The 15403-nt window shown below is 41.9% G+C and overlaps 1 long non-coding RNA gene across 7 annotated transcripts in view; it reads right to left on the reverse strand.

Annotated features, from left to right (window-relative positions):
• LOC113571131 (uncharacterized) overlaps window positions 1–14941 on the reverse strand; it is a 95014-nt gene extending 80073 nt beyond the window's left edge. For 5 of the 7 annotated variants that reach the window (XR_014125679.1, XR_014125674.1, XR_014125673.1 and 2 more), the window contains exon 1: window positions 14495–14941. This is a non-coding gene — a long non-coding RNA (uncharacterized LOC113571131). Of the gene's footprint in view, window positions 1–9900; window positions 9992–14494 lie in introns of all 7 variants that reach the window. The other 2 variants (XR_014125676.1, XR_014125675.1) reach the window with 2 other exon arrangements.
• Window positions 14942–15403: the final 462 nt, after the last annotated feature.

Here is a 15403-nt window from a genome sequence, read left to right on the forward strand (position 1 = left end):
AGAATGCAGGAGTCTGAAAGAATACTGGAACTTTTTTTCCTCCTCTACCCCACTGCTATTGGGTAGCTCTATTCTCTTCCTTTAAGGGATTGTAAGCAAAGGTGGTCAGAAATGGCATGACTCCCCTGGTCTCAGGGTTACTCTAGAAGGCACCTGCTGCCTCAGGGGAAAAGCTCTCTGAGGTGATAGCAGTGGATAGTACATTAATGATATACACTCTCCGTGAGACACGCCTACCAGTGGTGCAGGGACCCATATGACCCTGGGAGGCTCCCATGAGCCCTCACTGCACTCTGAGAAGGTGAGAAGATGGTGGCAGCTGCAGATCCTGTCCACCTGTGAACCCTCTCTACACAGAAGATACATACTGTGACTCTTTAACCTAGATCCAAAGAGTCAGAGCAATGTAGAGTAGAGCAGAGAAGAGTAGAGCAGTGTAAAGTAGACCAGAGTAGAGTAAAGCTGTGTCGAGTAGTGCAGAGTAGAGCAGTGTAGAGTAGTGTAAAGTAACGCTGTGTAGAGTAGTGTAGAGCAGTGAAGTGCAGAGCTGCATATTTTCCAGAATGACTCATCCTCTTCATGACTTAAACTGCAGGGAAAATGCTACATGTATTGTAATGACTGTGGCCCTCTTGGATTTGAGAGTGACATTTCTGTGTTAATCTTCCTTGTTTCACCCTTTCTCCCTGACTCTCTCTCTCCCCCCCCTCTCTCTTTCTTTCTCTTTCCAGCAGCTCATCCAGCATGTCTTCCCCTACATCGCTAATAAGAAGGCCATCCTCAGTCTCAGATCAAGCCCCACTGCACCAGCCAGATGCAGTGGAGACGGAGCCAGCCATAAACCCCATACTTGCCTGCCCCTGACATCACACATGCATTATCACACTTCTGAATGAAATATGCTACCAGTCTCTCTGCAGCCCACACAGTGAGTAAGCATCTGGGTGTGGTTGTGGATAGAAGTGTGTGCATGGTGGTGTCTCACGCTGTTCTATAAATTGGGTGAACAGCTGAATTTCCGCCTCATTACCAACACGATGCAAAGCATTTTTAAAAGGTCTCTCTGCACTGTGACATTTGTCCTCTGAAAGAGCAGGATGTTTTTAAGGACACAGTGGTTTGAGTGCCAGACGTTACTGGAGCACAGCAAACAAATGTGATTAGAGAGCGAGAGAGATACAGGAAGGGGAAGGGCGGTACAGGGAGAATGAGAGGACAGAAGAAAAGAAAGACAGAGAGAAAGAGAGCAAGAGAAAGAGACAGATGAAGAATGTGATACAGAAATAGAGAAAAGCAGCAGCTGTTGGTTCATGAAAAATGTAGGAAGGACAGATGGTTCATAATTGCAGCATTAAAGAGCACTGTAAAGAATTGATGTTAATTATTTTATGTTCCTCGCACACAGAATGCGATCCAAGGCTCTCCTACCTACATACCTTGCTAAAAAATGCCTGACGTTGGCACACAAGCACCAATACAGTAAAGGGCCACAGGCTACTCAAAGAGAGGACAAGGAATCTCTTTTTTTTTCATAGCTTCCACATATGTTGTAATTACCCTCATGCGGTTTTTTTTTTCTGGGTAAATAACCTTGATCTCGTACGCAGTGTCAGTCTGCGTGTTATGTAGTTAAGAAAGAAACGGTGTTCCAAATAGTCTACAGTAAAGCTTTCGATACACTGCACTGCGGGTTTCTCCGTGCTCTTATATGGTCATTTAAAACTATTAAAGGGTTTGTTATTTATCTGATGAGTTTAGTCAAGTACATTTGAAGCCTGGAAAAGACGAAAATGTACAGACATAACAGCTCCGAAAAAGGGTCCGTTCTCTTGACGAGCTTCAGAGTGGATTCGGTTGATTTGATCTGCTTTATTTCAGCTTTATCTCAGCTTCCAAAAGCTGAGAGTCAAAATGAAAGTGCTGACTCGCCGAAGCCTCTATTCTCATTAAAAATGAAACATTACGCTCTGGCTCAGTAGCGCATTTGTGTCCTGCCGTTCAGCTTCCTGGCAACTCTGAACGACTGTCACGAAATAAGTGCGCCATTATGTGCATCAAACCATTTTATCTTTAACTCACGCAAAAGTGTCTCGCTTTTTCAAATATTGAACAGTTTTCTCTATATATTCGACTATTTTTCTTCCTAATGGGGTTCATACATTTACCTGGAAAAAAAAAAGATGAAGAAAAATGCAAATACAATAAGAGAAAGAGTTTCTTTTGATGGCATTTCATTTCATCCATTTCGAATACTCCTGTTTGGGATCCTTAAACTGAAGTGAATTAAATTATTTCTGTAATGCAATGAATTGGCACCCTGACCGGCGTTGTTTCCTGCCTTGCTCCCTGTGCTGGCTTGATAAACTCAGCCCACCGGGACCTTGCATTGGATTAATTGGGTTTAGAAAATGTAGGAAACAATTATATCTCATTGTAATTGTTCTTCAAGAAAACTATCTTCTTCTAGCTGAGACCTGTCTACAAAATGCAAAATTGTTATGGTGCCAGCAGAGCTAGCAGAACTCTCTCTCTCTTTCTCTCTCTCTATCCATCTTGATGCACAAGAGCCGTCTCTCTTCAGCCTGCTGATCTCCCTGAGTTAGCCTCAGGCAAAAGGGCACCAACCCAGGGTGCTATGCTTCTGATTTCAACAGTGGAAAGAGATGGAGAGATGGGGTGGGCCAAGAGAGGGCGGGGTGGCCAAGATGGGGGGGTACATTAGGAGAGCAGCAGAACATGCTGAGCTGGGTGGAAGTGTGTAGTGTAGTGAAGAAGGTATATACAGCAAGGGGCAACATTGCAGTCAGCTGGGCAAGGCACATATGCACAAACAATCAGCATGAATGCAGAGTCTGACTTACCACCAATGCAGATCCACCTCATTACTCCACCACCACTCTCCCCATTTGCATCTTCAGTAGAATAATGGTTAATGATTTATAAACTCCTCATAAATTATGGACTGATTTTCTGAGATACTGCCTTTATTACCATATCCCAAAGCATTATTTCAGGCACAATGTAAACTAGGTCCAAAATGTTGCCTATAATTACCACTGGGACAGAAAGTCTCTCTCTACTTACACATGTAAGAAAAAAAACATGATCCAGTGTATACAGTGAAAAACTCTTTATAGAAGAAAACAGCATCCCATAATAATAAAATATATAAAACACTTGCAAAACAGGGAACCTCAGTAAGCACAACACACCTGGCCGTATTCTGACAGAAGGAGAGCCTTGTGCCAAATAAAGTTTGCACCCCCAATATGCCATGCAATGCATTAACATTACAACACATCATGTTAAACAAGGAATCGAACCATGAACCATTTGTCGTGTTCCAGTTCTTAGTGAGAAGCTCTAAGCTTCCAGGAAAATACCTGCCTAGCTCTGGCAGATTCAGGAGATGGATTAGCTTGCAAAATTTCCCTTTGAAATGAGACACTGCTGGGGCTGACTGCCTTGCTGCACTGTTTGCTTAAAAGTCAAAAAACACCCTGGGCCAAAAACACATGCAGCCCAGAATGCAAAGGTGAACAGGACTTACTGTTCCATTTATTTAAATTCTTTGCTTATTCTGTGCCAAACCAACCCCCACTGAACTGCAAGATTTATACGTTTGTGTACCCCTCCTGTATATGGGTCTGCAGAGAGTCCCTGAGCCCTGGGAAGGGTTACATAGGGTCAGAGAATGTGCCTCTATCTATGACATGTCCTCGTTAGCACTCTGCTAAAGAGGTTCACTGACTCTGGCCATTCCAGGGTCAGGCAGGGCTCTGGGCACTCTCCTTGCCTCAGCTCTGGCCCTGCACTCTCACTACATCCTGCTCAGGCTCCATGTGTATAGGGAGTAGGTCAAGTAGAGCAGCATCGCCCCTCTGGCCTAAACACCCCCACACCCACCCACCCACCCCCGAGCCCTGCGCACCACCCAGCCATCCCCCACTTCATCCAAACAGCTCCATAAGGTCAGGCTTTAATGGGCCAGAGCAAAGTAGCATTAGTATCAGAGTGGAACTCAAACTAAAAGGACAGGAGCACAGGGAAAAGTGCAAGGCCTTCATTATGGCACCCTGCTAAAGCTCTGCTTCCACAGCCTGCAGTGAACGAAACAAAGGCAGCCTCAAATGAAGTTCACAAAATGGCAGCGTGTGAATCGCTAAGCAACTGAAGCGCAGGTAAATGAATTTCCAGAAGCAATCCGTGCCCAGCAGGGCATAGTTTAATATGACACAGAAGTCCTGGTGCCTGGAGGTATCAAACACCCCTGTGCAAACTGACAAAGCCAGAGTGGAGCAAGATCATATTAGCTGTGATGTACTATACTCCAGTACCTATTAACACATGATGTAATTCATCTGGGCACAATCTCATGGCAATAAACAAGACAAGCAAGGACAAGCAAAACTGCTATATATTTACCAGCAGGGGTGCTGTAATTTCCTACACTATCAAATTACTGCTGAACTGCTAAGTCAATTCAGCTTTACTAATGCTATAATTAAGTAATAGGATCCAATACGAGATGATATGATAAGATTAACTTTATCAGATTTTTTCTGAAATTACACCCGGGCAGTTTTACAAAATACAATCTCAAAGCTAAAACAGCATAATACAAAAATGATTTATTCAATTTAATTTGACTTTATTGTCATTATACCAATACGAGACACTGTAGGGCTATACTACAGTGCAGTTGTATGAACAGATGATAAGACAATAAGACAACAGACTTACAAGAAGACAGTAATTTATTAATGATGCATTAATAATTAGTGCGTTTTCATCAACCCATTGAACTAAATTAGAAACTAGTTTATTGAAATGGACCCAGAACCTCCTTATCTGGAAACAGTACAATAAAATCATCAGCAAATTTAAAATATACAAGAACCAGTTATCAGGTTGTTTTGAGATCAAGTGAACTTAAGTTCTAACTGGATTGATCAGAACACTATAACATTACTTTGTGCGAATTTGCCTACGTTCACATTATAAACAAGTGTTTAATTACGCTTATTTGCTCACATCCGATTTGCCTATCTTGACAATTCACATTAATAATTGCAAGTGGCTTCTGTCTGTCTGTATGTTGGATGCATCTGTCCTCTGAAATGGGACGCACGCGCAGACTGACACGTTTTTGCAAATGTTACCTGTGTCACCGCCAGCAAGAAAATGTCATCTTTGTGACATGACTCTATTACTAATAAAACTACAAAACTGACAAAATTGATGTGCTAGTAGCTCATATATGCATTGCATTTTGCTCTGGAGGATGGCAAACGGTCAGCTATAGCCTAGGTTACCAGGTCCAGCAAGCGAAAAAAAGCCAGACGTCTAACTAGCTGTTTTAGCAGCTGCTAATGCCACCGTCGTAGCTCCCCTCCATTGTTGTTTTGACGACAGTGCTAAGCGAATGGGCGAAAAGCCACATGAAACAGATCTACCCGTTCTCCTTCAAGTCGCATGGCCATGAAAGTAACTCAAATATGTTTTGAAAAGATCGGATTGTGTGTCCACACTGCCCTGGGGGGGGAAAAAAATCAGATTTGAGTCAGATTTGAGGTACAAAATCGGATTTGATTATTTTCGGGCTGGTAATATGAATGTAGCCTTTCATAGGTGAAATGTTTCACACAGAAAAAAATAAAGCTAAAGAGAGTGGGACACTTAGAGCCGTTCCTACCCCTGAACACTTTAGTATGCAACCTGAGCTACGCAAACCAGAGCATGTCATCGGTTCATGCTGATGTACATCAACAGAGGCGGCCAGGTGTAGTAGCATATGGAATTTAAACGGGGACCACAGCTCCAGAAACCAAGACCCGGTGGAACCAGCACATTAGTCAAATAAACAAGGCATTACTGAAAAAACAACAACAGACTACATCAACTGTGGGCAATAATAATAATACAGTAGGGCTATAATGTTAGATGGGTATTTAACAAATCCATGAAATCCTCCTGCTGTCTTATAATACTCTGGTGAGTATGAAAATGTATCTATGTTGTATCTCAGATGAGCCTGAATTCTTTAAATCAGGACTATTTAGCTTTGTGAAAGTAGAGCTATAGAGAGACTGAAAGGGTATGGTCATGTATCGTGTCCACTAGGTACTCTCTCTGTTGGACTCCAAGTGTGTTACGTACGCTCTGTTCTGTCTCAAGCAGGGTGACACGACCCTGTCCGAGTCTTCAATATCTGAATTTATGAAACCACCTAAATCACTTAAAATTTTACTTAGACTGACAGGAAGGAAAATCTGAAATGCATTTAGGTTATATTTGAGCTCGCAGCAGGTCATGCATGTCACTATGTCAAGCTTGTCACACAGGCACAGCACACATCACACATCACAACTGTACCTAGTCCCACTAGCTCATGACAGAGAATGCATTCTAAATAATTCATGAGGGTCTTCAATGAGGCAACACTGCCCCCACCCCCACCCCCCAACACACACACAATTTATCTATAACTTCACTTTTTTTCCCTTTTGCACATCTATTGCAACAGTAAAAAAAAAAAAAAAAAAAAAAAAAAAAAAATAGCTAAAGCTACATCCACAGGGCTTAAACTACTGACACGCAATAGCAATAGGCTTAGAACGCGTGTGCATGCATGTCTTTCTGATTCACCACAGCACAGACGACTGCAAGAGCTGGAACGCCCGCGAACAGTGTCAGTTCAGCGGATGTGTTTTCATCAGCCTACATGCAGTGAGGGAATTCTTGGGAATGGCAGAGAGCACGCTTCCTGTTGCTCCGGCTCCGCTTTACATTGCTCTTTGATTCCAACACGGTCCTAGCTAGTCTTGACAGACCGGCTTTATGAGAAAAGCGGTCGGACTAGAGCGCAGGCTGGAGATGGCGGCGCAGGTCACAGAGTTAACTGCCCCTCTCAGAGGCTCTGAGAATAAAGGAGATCGAAATACAAAAAGCGCCTGAGGCTCAGTTGATACCGCTGCACTCTGAGATGTCAGGCCATAGATTCCAGGTTCCAGAGCTAGCGTCCTTGCTCAAGATTTTGTTTTGTTTTATTTTTAAATAGAACTGTTTAAGTAGAGTGTTTTGTAAAGCTAAAAAAGAACTTAGTGAAAGAGGTAATCTTTTGAGTCAGATAGTTCTTTGTCAACGACACTGAAAAATATAGTATTAAATTTTAATTTGAAGTATACAGCACCTGTATGGAACAAGGTGAACTCTATGAAACACAGTCATTACAATTTCTACATCTAAAACACAAAATACTCCTCAAGAATCTAATTTTAAAAAGTACACTTATATTTGAAAGAAACTTTATTACACAGCTTAGTAGATGATAAAATTACTTTTTACTTTTACATTTATGTAAAAGTAACAGTACATTTATGGCATTTAGCTGCTTTTATCAAAAACGTTTTTTTACAATTTTGACTGAGTATAACTTGAGAAACTGCAGGTTAACTGCAGGTCTTGCTCAGGGGCCCAACAGTGGCAACTTGGCAGTGGTGGGGCTTGAATTAGCAACCATCCAATTACAAATCAAGTACCTTAACCACTGAGCTACCATGCACTTAGTAGATTGACTCCATCATTTCATTTATTAAAAGATGAAGGGGAGGACTTTTACAAAGAAATAGTTCGGCTAGGTGTGTTGCATTCTCTTGGCTTCCGAACAATTTATTACTTGCATCATCATTATAGTACTGTATTTTTGGACAGTCCCCTTTCACAGAAACATATTTTAATTATGCTCTGTCTTACAAGATGTAAAATTTTCTGCCTGACGTTGAAGAGGGAGCTGAGATCAATCTCAGAAGACACTTTCAAAGGTGCAAAAGACCACAAATTATGATTTTTGTACCAAAACAGATGGAATATGATATAATTTAACATAAATACTAGGTCTATATAGAGCCCTGCAGTGAACAGTCTGCACCTACATGCTCAACTTGACGATAAAAACATCCTTATGTTTGTGGGATGACCTAGACAATGTGGTGCATGTACTTTAATGCTAGAATGTACACTAATGGCTCCAGAATGATGCAGACAGAAGGTAATTATGAATATTCCATAGTTATTGATAGTTAGCACACTGTCCCTGTTCAGATAAAACATAGGAGCCCCACTGAATGTACATCACATAGTTTTGCATTAATCAATGACTTCTAGCTAGCAAGTGTCTCTCTCAACAGTGAATAACATTTCCCCCTAAAGTTTACTTTGAAAAAGCCAAAAGGTCTGTAAGTGGATCAATAAATAAATCTCTAGTGGACATTTCTGCTGTCTGACTAATGGGAGCAGCACTCTAGGCTAATAGCACAAAACATGTTCAGTGCAGCCCTGTGGTATGCAGTTCAGAGTAATTTCAAGAAAACACCTCAGACCATCGATATCACTGACTTCTGCTAGACTCTTGACTATACTGGGATGACAGCAAAAAAAGTAACCGACATGTTATTTTGAAATGGCATTAGATGATCATCAAGACCTGGCATGAGAGAGCCAGGATCTTTTCTTTATTTTCATGATCAGAACAAGGAAGTTTAAACTGATCCATTCAACAAGCCACACAACTACTGTTTTTAGTCTAATTCGTTAATAAAGTAAATATCTTTATTTTTATTATTTTGGCTTTTTACCGAAAGACATTAAAAGTGCACATATTGCAATAATGATATAGTAATGTCACTTTCATAAACATTTGCTTATTAGGAGATAATATGTCCCATGGCCACGTCTAATATAGCCTTATGTGCTGTTCATGCTGGTTACACCCCTAGGTGTCACAGCAGCATTGCCTCATTCTCTCTCTCATTTCCCATCTTCTCTAGGTGATGCTTTCACATCTGTTCATCAGTTTTTCAGTTGTAATCTGCTTCTTGTTTACTCTTGAACACTCTTCTAGCACATGGCCTCAATGGATGCAAGAAGGCTGACTGCAACAAGTGAGTGGTATGTGCTTGGAGTGTGTGTGTGTGTGTGTGTGTGAAAGAGAGAGAGAGAGAGAGCGAGAGAGAGAGAGAGAGAGAGAGAGAGAGAGAGTGTGTGTGTGTGTGGGTGTACACACACACCCCCTTCTTAGGCCAGATTCATGAATGTTACAGTGCCTTCCCGGCTCTTATCATGAGCTAAAAAGCAGTGGCTTTAAGAGAAAGCTGCAGGGCAATTCATATGTGAAGATGTTCAAACAAGGCAAGCAAAGAGCAGGTGGACACTGACCCAAGATCTTTTTTTTTTCCAGCCCTTAAATCTTATCTTGCAAATTCTGAAAGGCCCGGCCTACATTTTTATTTTGATGATAAAATATATGCATAATCCATAAAGTTTTATATTGAGAGCCCATCTTTGCATACTCATGATGCCGTTTGCATGGATGAATAAAACACTGTTCAAGACATTTGTCCACCAAAGGGTCATCAGAGTTCCACGTCACCTCATTTTGGAGTTGGCTGCAGCTCAGAAAAGGCAAAACCGCCTTGCAGCACAGGAGATCTGAGAAGCTGTTTGGGCGGTGTACCAAAACATCCAGCCCACAGGGCAAAGAACTTAGCATCTCTGCAGCTAACCCACATACAATACTGCTCTGCTTTTAAGCACTGCAGCATTACCAAGTTCTGTGCCCTGTATTATCATTCCACAAGAGTGAGTGCATCTAAGAGCTGGGTCTACCCGGCCCAGAGGGCCAGCAGGCATCCAAAGGCCGGGCTGTGTTTGCAGTCACAAATGTTTCCCCCATAGCAGTGGGGTTGATAAACACATTTGTGCCAGGGTTGAGCTGCATTTTGTGTTATATTACAGCGGGCAAGCACAAGCTTCCAGCAGGTTTCCTTGTGTTCATACTTGGCCAGAAGCACATGTTTAACCTTTCGTTTTGTGTTATGGCTGTCAGTGGGGCTCATTTACCTCTTCAGCAGGTGCGAGCCCCAGAGATCAGGAACGGATAGCTGCTGTTCTGCAAGCATGGAGGAGGTGTGCCGGGCTGAGATGTCGTTCACTGAGGAGACACGGAGCGGGGCCAGGCTGAGATGTTGTTTACTGAGGAGACGCTACAGGGCTACAGATGAGCCCCAGAGGCCATAACACCCACCTCGCCACAATTGTATTCACCAAACTGCCACTATATTAATTACAGGCTGCTGTCCTTCCTTTCCCGCAAGTTTGTGTTTTGTGAGTGTATGTGTGTTCACGTGTGTGTCTACTGACCATTCTTTTTTCTTGCTTTCCTGGGCCACATTATAACACTATGAAACCAGAGGCAGGCAAGGTTGAGATAATGTATATCATCAATGGTACTCATTGATCATTGAATCACTGTCTAACATGAGCTCATAATTACATTTTACCTAATGATGTTCTGGGCTCAATGGCCTTGGCTTCTAGGTAACTGTCACGTCGACTGAACTCCAAGCACACTATAACACCCAACATGCTGTTTGTCACAAGGCCAAGGACTCATCCCATCATACACATTCATTCAGATCCTTATCACCGGAATATTGACAGCACCTGTGTTCTACTTCCCTCTTGTATATAAACCTGTTTAGACCTCACCAGCATTGCAAAGTATTGCCACTAGTTTCGACTGTGCATACCGAGCATTATTTCCTTGATTGCTTTCCCGTGTTTCGATTGTGTTTTTTGCTCTACAGACTACTGATTTTTGCCTACCCCTTTTGTATAGTTTGCCTGGTTTGTTATTGCTCTTTGGTTTTTGGACTTGGACTGTTTACCTATATGATTTGGATTACCCCTGTCTTGGCTTTCCTGGTTTCGACCCTGGCTTGTTCACCCATCATGAAGTTGGAACAAAATAAATCTATCTCTCTACATCCGCGAGCGTCTGGCCTTACTTGTCCTGTCACAGTAACAAGAAGATTTCTAGGTAACCTGGCACAAGCAAGTCCTAGCTATGAAATCAATTGTCCCATTTGTGTATTTTTTCAAATACAAGCCAGGCATTTCTATGTTTAAATATAAGTCTGCCATTTCCTGTAAGCGTTTCATATTAACAATGTTTTCACAATTAACATCCCTTATAACTTTATCAGTACTCCTCCATAAATGCTTTTATAATTGCTTTTATAATTCATCATGAGGTTAATATAAAATCTGACCTGCTAGTCTCACCCAGAGGAGAATAGACTCCCCTCAGCATTCTCTTGAATCAATCCCAATCTGTGTCCAATCAGTATTTGGATCTCTTAAATTCCAGGATGTCTTTGTTAGGATCTGTTGCAGTTTTTCCAAATCAGTTGCAAATGCTAGGATTTGTCAAGACAACAAACAGCCAAATTTATAACAAGGTTAGACATAAGAATAGAGATGTGGTTACATTTTATAATATTTCTGCATTATCTTATTATAATTATCTTAATACATAATTTTTATAAATTAGATCTTCAAAGTATAAATTACCTAATAAAGTGACCACTGATTGCACTGGCAAATTGAATATTTCCTTTTTCAGACTACATAGAGAAACATCAGGTTCCAACACCCAAGTACAATGGGTGAAGCACTCTCACAATAATATTAGCTATATTAAACTTCCATCTGTGATCGCCAAATGCCACAGAAATATGGCTTTAATATATCATCACATTAAAATTTCATGCAGTTTATTTTACATTCATGAGACACTGAATCTGACCATATAGTCATTAAACTAAAATGATAATAACAGCATGTTGTGGTTATTATGCATATGTTGTGGGATATTTATAGGTTCACTCAATACAATCAATATAGTCCTTCATTATTCGTGACAGGTACAGAGGAAGTGTGAAAATGTTAAGGTTAAAACAATAAATCGTGTTCAGGAAAGGTGTTAGGATACAAGGAAACAGACAATTCATCACACCAGCACTTTGTCTAATGCCACTGACATGTGAAGAGAGTGTCTACCAAGTAGATCTCACACACACATGCCAGGGCAAAGCAAACAGAACCTCTCCTATGACAGGGATATAAATGTGGTGCCCATTCTTCACCTGCATGATGGATGGGCAGAAGAGAGGTAGAGCACCACACATCCTTAGCAAGCATGGAAAAGATAATAGCCACAATGATTTATAACCTCCTCATCTGCATTATCTGGTTTTCTGCAGGCTTGAGCTGAGCTATATGTTAACAAATCTCCTTATCGGTGGGATACAGTGTAGTAAAATGGGAAGAGAGAGAGGCAGAGAGAGAAGGAGGAAAACAAAAAACAAACAGATAGGGAGAGAAAGAAACAGTAAAATAGAATGTGGTGAGAATCCATATGTCATGTTGTTACATCACATACTGTTGTGAACTGCATATATATATATATGTGTGTGTGTGTGTGTGTGTGTGTGTGTGTGGGTGTGTGTGTGTGTACATATATGTATGTTTGTGTCTCTGTGTGCATGTCTCTGTCACTGTCACACTTTATTTCCTCTTTCAGTCCCTGGTATTTCCCCAACATTTCATATTCTTTCATTGTTTCTATCACTTGTGATTGTCACGTATATCACCACTGCTGTTCGGCATCTTATCCTAGACACAACGTCTGTTTGGTTTGCCATTGTTTGCTGGTTCGTCTGGACCTGGAGGTAGCTACAGAATCTTAGCTTCATTGTTTTCCACTATTCTCTGTGACTCCTCCCATTTGGACTTGGGGTTGTCCAGCTCATATATCTTGCATGTGTTCTTGTCTTTCAATGTATACTTTCCCTGCTGGCATCTTGCATCTCCCTCCTCCTAGACGCTGGATTGTGTTCAAGGGCTCCTTGGCACAGTGTGCATCTTTGATCTTGTTTGGTTTGAAACTCCTGCTTTGATTGACATAGTGCTTACTGCTTGTTCCTGTGCTGCCAGCATTAGTACCACTGTGATGTCCTTCAGTCTCACCTTTTTCCAGCCACCTTCTGTAGTAGGACTGTCTTAGCTACCCCTTCTTTCTGTCAGTGGTACCTTCCATGGAAGGGCTTATAGTGCTGTGCACCTCCTCTGCTTCCATGATGACCATGACTCAATTTTGTTTTAGATACGCTCTCTTTAGCTCATTCTAGGTATCTATTGCTTTGTGTCTCATCCTGGACAGTGGATTTTACATTTTGTAGTCCCTTCAAGGAACTGTCCGTGGATTATCTCAATCAGATTGGGGCAAGGGATCATTCAGGATATGATATAAAACTATATCTGAGGCATTGAGTTTTCCAAGGACCACAGTAGCCCCAGGAAATGATGTAAGAATGGAAAAAGTTTGGCACAACCTTGAACCTTCCTAGGGTTAGCTGTATGACTAAATTGGGCATCCAGATGAGAAGGGCCTTGGTCAGGTAGATAAAAAAAGAGCCCTACAGACATAAAAAAAAAAAAGAGCTGTGCAGAGATATAAGAACCTAAAGAAATTTGGATGGACAACCATCTCTGCAGCACTCCATAAATCAGGCAATTATTGCACAGTGGCAACATGGAGGCCATTGTTGATTTAAAAAAAGGCATATGACCACCTGCTTGGAGTTAAACTGTGTGTAAAAGACTGATGAGCAGAAAACGGAACTCTTTGGGCAGAACCACACAATATCTGGTGGTAGACAGTTACTGGACATCATCTGGCAAATTCTTATGACTGGCTTTATTCCTATTGTGAAATATAGTGGTGGCAGCATCATGCTATGTGGGTGCTTCTCAATAGCAGGGACAGTGGTAAGTAGTCACAATTGAGGAACGAATGAATGCAGCCAAATACTGGAACATCATTGAAGAAAATCTCCAGAGCACATGGCAACAGTTCACTTGTCATCACGAAAATGACCTGAAGCATGCATCCTTGAGTGGCCCAGCCAAAACCCAGATTTACACCCCATCAAATATCTGTGGAGAGACCTGAAGGTGGCAGTTCACAGACGCTTGAAATCCAACCTGATAGAGCGGATCTGCCATGGAGAATGGGATAAACTGCTAAAATCCAGGTGTGCAAAGCTTGTAGAGACGTGTTCAAGGAGACCTACAACTATAATTGCTGGCAAAGAGGCTTCCACAGAGTATTGATAAAAGGATCTGAATACTTTTGTGAAAAGGAGATTTCAGCGTTAGATTTTTAATTAATTTTCAAATCTAAAAATGTTTAACTTCATTATTATGGGTGATTGATTGTAGATTGATGAGTAAAAATGACAATTATATCCATTCAAAATCAAATCCACAACACAGTAAAGTGTGCAAAAAGTAACACTGAATAGTGTTTGAATAGTGTTTGAATACTGCTCTACAGCTTCAAACCTACAGGCTTTCAGAAACAGACAAACATACAGACAACCCAGGTCTTATCAGCACTGTGTATGTGATTTCGCAGTGTGGACTTGCATGACTATGGACCACCTCAAAGAACCTTCTGTTAATTATTACAGATTTCATTGCAAACATTCTCACTCTTTCAAATGTCCCATGCTGAGTATGAACTCCTGCGCTTCACTATCACAAACTTACAGTCTGACATACCTACACTGACATGTGAGCCTTGACACACCTTTACCTTCCTGAGTGACAGTCTACGTCACTGTCTTCTGTTTCTGGGGATGACGGTCTCTGTCACAGCAGGACAATCCAAGCATTCGGTACTGCACCCTGAATTGTGAGCCTACAAGATCAAAGCTCGCATACACACACAGACAAAAACCAAAAGCTTGTCATTTCATTCCCTTTCTACTTCCAACCTTCTTCAGATGCGTAAATCCAGACAGGTGCCATTTGCAGGAAGTGAGGCAATCCCTTTCAGGTTCGATGCAGTCCCATGCATGAGCAGGAAAGTGAGCTCATGACTAGAAAAGCCCAACAACTTACATAAAGAGCACTGGTGCTCTCCAGACTCCTTTGAAGCGGGTTTAAGCGACATCGGCTGAAATGCGCGGCAGCGTGGAGAGTGAGAGCCGCAGCTTACTTATCCGGCTGCCTGAGAAGAAGAAAGAGAGAGTGGGGGTTGGGATGGGCAATGCAGTCTGATTGGATGGGCCGAGGCATTCGGAGCAGACCCAGACCTTGGTTACACGCCCAGGAGGGAGCCTGCCAAGTGCGGGGGAGGGCTTCAAATCAAGCAAAAGAACATGAACAGTCACTGATGCTGTGCCTCAGAATCGTCTTTTATCTGCCTGTTGCAGGCCTTGGCTCCCTACCGGGTGCGGAGTTATCTTGTTGACATATCCAGCAGACCTTGACAAGGGTGGCACTGGAAAACATTATACATTACTGAGGCTTCTATATTGCCATGCACAAGAGGCACTTCTTTCTCCTCCTTCCCTTACTCTTTTGCCTTCTCTCTCTCTTCTTGACATTATCATTCTCTTTCACACAGTCTAACAAGCGTGATGGAGGGGGCAGCAGTGCTGTCGAGCAGGTAGGATTCAAGTTAACAGCCTTAGAAATCACAGTGACAAATCTG

The sequence above is a fragment of the Electrophorus electricus genome, chromosome 10, assembly GCF_041902795.1.
Source record: "Electrophorus electricus isolate QZ-2024a chromosome 10, ASM4190279v1, whole genome shotgun sequence".
Taxonomy (NCBI): domain Eukaryota; kingdom Metazoa; phylum Chordata; class Actinopteri; order Gymnotiformes; family Gymnotidae; genus Electrophorus; species Electrophorus electricus.